The sequence below is a fragment of the Nannospalax galili genome, unplaced genomic scaffold (genome assembly GCF_000622305.1).
Source record: "Nannospalax galili isolate Female #2095 unplaced genomic scaffold, S.galili_v1.0 scaffold1255, whole genome shotgun sequence".
Taxonomy (NCBI): Eukaryota; Metazoa; Chordata; class Mammalia; order Rodentia; family Spalacidae; genus Nannospalax; species Nannospalax galili.
Window position 1 is genome coordinate 2,055,683 of NW_008336359.1, and position 6,442 is coordinate 2,062,124.

Below are 6,442 nucleotides of genomic sequence, written 5' to 3' on the forward strand. Positions count from 1 at the left end.
CAAGCCCATGTAACCCCTGAGGAACAGATCTTCAAATGACCTTAAGAGTAAAAATAAATCGGTTTATCTGAACCAACTGTATGGCCTTAAACACCCAAAAGCAAAGTATAACCAATGATTAAAGGGGCCAATTTAATTTCATGAGAGTCCATATGTATAGCTAAAGGCTACATAACAAGCAACAATTCTTCTGAGTTGTTGGCCAGGGTGGCCAAAGGGACTCCCAGATAGTAACCCAGCACTGAACTGGGAAAATGAACAGCAGACCCCAATCTTATCTAAAGGAATATTGGCAACTGATTGCTGCTAGAAGAGGAACAGCTGACCTTCCTAAAACAAAGATAGGCTGACTAGATTCACCAGATGGACAAGTAGTGGGGAATGGCTGGGGGTGCCAACAACACATCACACAGTAGCAGGGATATCACAGTATAAGGGGTCTAGGGGGGAGGGAGGCTATGGGAAGGTGTCATCTGGGAAGTGGGTGTATAGTTGAATAAGACGGTTTGGGATGTTTTATGTGATATACACATACACACACACAAAATCAACAAATTTTTAAAAATGTATTATATTTGAGGAGGAAGCATGGAAATTTACGTCATGTTAATTAGTAGAGGTGATAAACATTACCATTGAAATCTACCCGATGACTTTATAGACATACAGGCACCAAAGATCCAAGTGCATCTGATTATGACTAGTAATAGTCAGATACATGCAGATTAGAGATGCATGTGCCAACATCTCAGTGTTAGTAGCAAAAACAATGAGTCTTTCTGCAAGGAACAATATATTCTAAAATGAAATGGAGATCTTTTTTAAAGGTTAAAAACTCATTCAATTTTATGTCTTACAGGGCTTATACTGAGTTCAATACTGTATAACTGTATTAATTCAACTGTGAACCTAGAAACTTGCACCCACTTGTGAAAGAGATGTACTCTTGCTCTGGAGTATGTTACTGAATATGTTAAAGCTGTAATGAAATGCTTCTTCTAATCATGTAGTTATTAAAAAATTTTTAAAATGATTAAAAAATATTTTTATTTTATATTTATGAGTGTTTTGCCTGAACACATGTCAGTGTACCATGTGTGTGCTATTCCCATAGACCAGATTCTCTGGAAATGGAGTTATGGACAGTGGTTAGTACTGGGACCTGAACCTGGGTCCTCTGCAAGAACAGTCAGTACTCACCATCTCAATGACCAGCACAGCAAATGACATTGGTGCAGTACTGGCACTTTTATCTTGGGGTTAATCAACAGCTACCTAATTGGACTTAAAGCCCACTCAGTGGGAGGAAACTCATGTCTGGTACTGTAAACCTAGCCTAATACAAATTTCTTACTCTGTGCAAAATATGGATCCTTAAATTTACAGACAAGTATCCCAGTCACCAGCCCATCAAAGGAGCTTCTTTTTTGAACAGACAGAGATTATTACAGAGTTTCACAACTGGTCACACACAGAGATTCTCTGTGAACTGCCCAAGCCTAAGTGGCACATTTATGATGCAATGTCTACACATCTAGTCCCTAATGCATCTTTCAATTCTCATCAATGAAGTGCCCTCATGCAACAGAGGGCCAGGAACACAGAAGACCACAAATGGCCAAAACAGAGAATAAGAATCTGCAGAGTGTGGGTCCTTGGACAGGACTTCTATATTGAGGTCCATCCACCCAGGGCTCAGTGACCATTGTGGAAGAGGGGGAGAAAAGAATGTAAGAGCCAGGGAGGAGGTGCAAGACCGTACGAAAATAATCCTACAGGTGCCTGGGACCCTTCTTGTACAAACCTACAGCAATGGTGTCAGCATGCACAAGACCAATGCAAACTTAGGCAGACAAAAACCCAGCACAAAACTGGAAATGAACAGCAAGCCCCAATCTTGGTCGAAGAATTATTGGCAGCTGATTACTGCTGGGTGAAGAAGAGCTGATCTTCTTAAAGAGAGAGACTCTAGATAGGTTGACTAAACTATGGTGGATGAACTTGCACTGAGGGACATCTCAGGACACTAACTTTACATAATAGGCAAATGACAGAATATATGAACTCCAGTGGGGGTACTATGGGAGGGTGCCAAAGGAGAAGGGGGAAGGGAGTATAAAGATGATTTCATGTATGAAATACACAAAAATTCAATAAAAAATTAAAAAAAGAAGTCAGTGTTCTTAACCACCCACTGAGCCTTCTCTTTAGCATATATATTTTTTTTTCCACAAAACAAACTACGGTTTTTATTACTTACACAAGCCTCATGTTTAAACTGCTTTCTGACTCTGTGCTTATGCCTTCAGCACTTTCACAATTATTCTCCTCACTAATGAAAGCACACTTGATCCTGTCACAGACACATTTAGCACACATAGAACCACCATAGGCCCTGCTGATGTGTTTTTTTATTTTGGATAATCTCATAAGGACTTTAGGTCTCACAGCACAAACCCCTCGGAGTCTGCCTGGGCATACACCACATTTGGATTTGGGTGCTTTCCCAAACTTCTTTGGTATAAAGGTAAACAGTTCTCTTACCAGGGGTTTGGGACAGCCTAGTTTTGTGAGAGGCTGTATTGTAGAAAAGCCTATGATGGTACGTTAAATGCTGGACCATTCTGAGTGCCTCCAAAGCACCATCCCTGGAAGAGCAGTTTTTTCTTTTTTTGAGACAGGGTGACTTCAAACTCCCTCTGTGACTGAGAATGACCTTGAACTTCTGAGCTTTTTTTTTGGTCTTTTTGAAACAGGGTTTCCCTGTAGCCCCAGCTGGCCTGGAATTCACTATCCAGGTTGGCCTTGAACTCACAGAGGTCCCCCTGCCTCTGCCTCCCAAGTGCTGGGACTACAGGCATGAGCTACTGAACTTCTGATCTTTTTACTTCCTCCTCCTGAGTACAGGGATTACAAATATGTACTATGGTGTGGTAAGGAGTGTACCTAAGGTTTTGTGCATGCTTAGCAAGCACTCTATTGACTGGGTTACATTCCCAGCCCCATCTATAATTTTCTTAGTGTGGCCCTGCACCCTCTTGCTCCACTGCTTAAAGGTTATGCAGAACAAAGGGCTTGTATCCTGTAGAGTCTCGTGTTCTGCATGAGGTCTGACTTGTGGGCCTATATAGTCTTTCATCATCTGGGTTACAAAGCTCAAGAGGGACTGAGCAGATCAGGCCTGTGTGGAGCTAGCACAATGCCTCTGAGAAAGAAGAATTCAGGGCTTCCAGGAAGGAGCAAGAGATCGACCTTCAGAAGCTAGAAACACTATTCTTCTTTGTTTTAGAACTTTTCCTGTTTGTTTATATTTTTCCTTATTACTGCCCTGAGAAGGAAAGAGTTGATTAGGTTTAAATTATACCTTGAAAAAAAATATATATGGAATAAGATTTTTGTCTGGTAAGGTTGAGCTTTGGAGAGCCATAAACCATTGTATTATATTTATGATTTCTTTTGCATCTCTAACTTAAGGGCCAATTATCATCTCCTTGGGGTCATTTTGTCTCCTTTGAGAGTGCTTATTACGTTACTATTACAAGCTTATTACTTCGGCTTGAACATTGCCCAGGTGAACCCTTTTCTTAGACTCTCTCCTTCTTGCCTATCTTCCTTATCTTCTGAATCCATAGGTGAGTTCAGTGGAAAAATACAGCGATCCCCATTAACTGACTGAGGTTGTAAGAATGCTTTCTATTTCAAATGACTGGCATTAGGTGCAGTGGCTCAATGATACCATCTGTGCTGGTGAATTTTATTGTCAATTTGATACAACCCAGAGTCACTTGGGAAACAGGAACCTCAACTGAGGAATTTCCTAGATCATATTGGCCTATGGCCATGTCTCTGAGAGATTATCTTGATGGATGATTGATGTGGGAGGCCTAGCCCACTGTGGGCAGCACTATCCCTAGGTAGGTGGGTCTGAGCTGTATAGAAAGTAGAGAATTTGCCAGGCATGGTGGTGCACGCCTTTAATCCCAGCATTCGGGAGGCGGAGGCAGGCGGATCTCTGAGTTCCAGGCCAGCTGGGCCTACAGGGAGACCCTGTCGAAAAAAGACCAAAAAAAAGTAGAGAATTAGGACTGGAGAGATGGTTCAGTGGTTAAGTAGCTGGCTGTTCCAGCAGAGGACCTGGGTTCAAATCCCAGCTCCCATATGGTGACTAACAACTATCTGTAGCTCCAATTTCAGGGGACCCAGTGCCTTCGTCTGACCTCTGCAGGCACTGCATGACACGGGTGCTCTTAGATACATGAAGGCAGTACACTCATACACATAAAATAAAAATAATAAATAAAATAAGAAAGTAGAGAGCAAGCCACAGATCAAGCCAGTAAGCAACATTCTTTCATGATTTCTGCTTCAGTTCCTGCTTCAGTTCCTGCCCTGACTTCCCTCAATAATAGATTGTGACCTGGAAGTGGAAGCTGAAATAAACCATTTCTTCCCCCAAGTTGCTTTTGGTCAGAGTGTTTTATCACAGCAACAGAAAGCAAACTAGAACATCATCAAAGATCAAAGCTTTTTCTACCTATCCACCCAGCTAACCTTAGGGTAGTAGGGATGGTTCTGCTCATGATTGTGGGATGACTACAGCATCAGGCCACACACGACTGTATTTAAAAGAAAGGGACAGCGACAGAGCACAATCAAGGAGGCATTGAAAGAATGAAGAAGAGACAAATGACTGACTGACAGGCAGTAGTAGGTGACACGTTTCTTTTTCTTTCCTTATCCCTTCCTGTTTGGCTTTATTAGTTTAGGTGCTGAGAATGGAACCTAGGGCTTCACACATGCTAAGCACTACTTACTCATGTTGCCAAACTACATCCCCAGCTTCCTAGCTTTAGCTAAACTAGCCTTCCCCCAAACGCAGTTGTGCACCAACATAAGTCCGACTGGGACAGAGCTTTGGTTGGTTGACCTCAGGCAAATTACTATCTCTGGACCTCAGCTCTTCACCTACAAAATGAGGGTCATGCCTGGTCTACCTAGTGAGTGCCAGGCCAGCTGGGGCTACAGGGAGACCCTGTCTTAAAAACAACAAAAACAGGGGCTGGAGAGATGGCTCAGCAGTTAAGAACACTGGCTGTTCTTGCAGAAGACCCGGGTTCGAATCCCAGCACCCACATGGCAGCTAACAACTGTCCATAACTCCAGTCCCAGGGGATCCGACATCCTTCTCTGACCTCCTAGGGCTTTGCAGGACATGGGTGCACTTACCTACATGCAGGCAATACATGCATACACATTAAATAAATAAATACTAAATAAGTTTAGAAAAACCCAAAAACAAATAAACAAAAAACAAAGTGAGAGTCAGCTGGACATGGCGGCTCATGCCTTTAATCCCAGCACTTGGGAGGCAGAGGCAGAGTAGGTTCTCTCCTTGCATACGTGGAGTCGGGGATCAAACTCAAATCCTCAGGTTTGACTGCAAATGCATTTAACCACTGAGTCATCTAGCTGGTCCTAAAAAAATGAACTTAAAATATATAGCATATATATATTATTATTTTTATTTTATGTGTATGAGTGTATTGCCTATGTAAATGAACCTGTGTCATGCAGTGCCTACAGAGGTCAGAAGAAAACACTGAGCTGTTATCTGCCATGTAGATGCTGAAAATTGAACCTGGGTCCTGCAAGAGCAAGCCAGTGCTCTTAACTGCTGAGCCATCTCTCCAGCTCCCAGAAAATTGCATTTTTATGGCTAGTTGAGGCCCAGCTACCAAGAACTCGCAAAAAATGTCCTCTTCATTATGGTCTACTTCACAGAGTTATGAAATGAATCTGCCAATTGTCTAGTTCATTTGAGTATTTCTTTTTTTGGGGGGGGTCTTTTTGAGATAGGGTCTCTCTGTAGCCCCAGCAGGCCTAGAACTCACTGTGTAGACCAGGCTGGCCTTGAACTCACAGAGACCCATCTGCTTCTGGCTCTAGAGTACTGGGATTAAAGGCGTGAGCTACCACACCCAGCTCATTTGAGTATTATAAATTTTAAGTACCTGCTAAATGTTCAAACAAAACAAAACACCACCAAAACAGCTATAAAAGTTTAGGGGCAGGTAGGAGATGTAGCTCAGTTGGTAGAATGCTTACCTAGCATGTATAATCATGTTCAGTCCCCAGCACCACATAAAACAAGTATTTGGTACACACCTGTAATCCCAGCACTCAGGAGGTTGAGGCAAGAGGACCAAAGTCAGGGTCATCCTTGGCTACATAGCAAGTTTTAGTACAGTCTAGAACACATGACACCCTGTCTGAAAAAAAGAAAAAAAAGTAAAGAGGTGGGGAAATGGTGCAGTGGGAAAGAGTACTCTGAAAGCATGAGGACCTGAGTTCAAATCCTTAATACCCACATAAAAGCTGGGCCATGAGGGCCTGTAAACCTCAGTGCTACAGGAGTGAGGTGGTGATGGGGGGTGATGATAGA

The 6,442-nt window shown here is 42.6% G+C and overlaps 1 pseudogene; it reads right to left on the reverse strand.

Annotated features, from left to right (window-relative positions):
- Positions 1–2,273: 2,273 nt before the first annotated feature.
- On the reverse strand, positions 2,274–2,623 carry LOC108490726 (annotated as a pseudogene).
- Between the last annotated feature and the right edge of the window lie 3,819 nt (positions 2,624–6,442).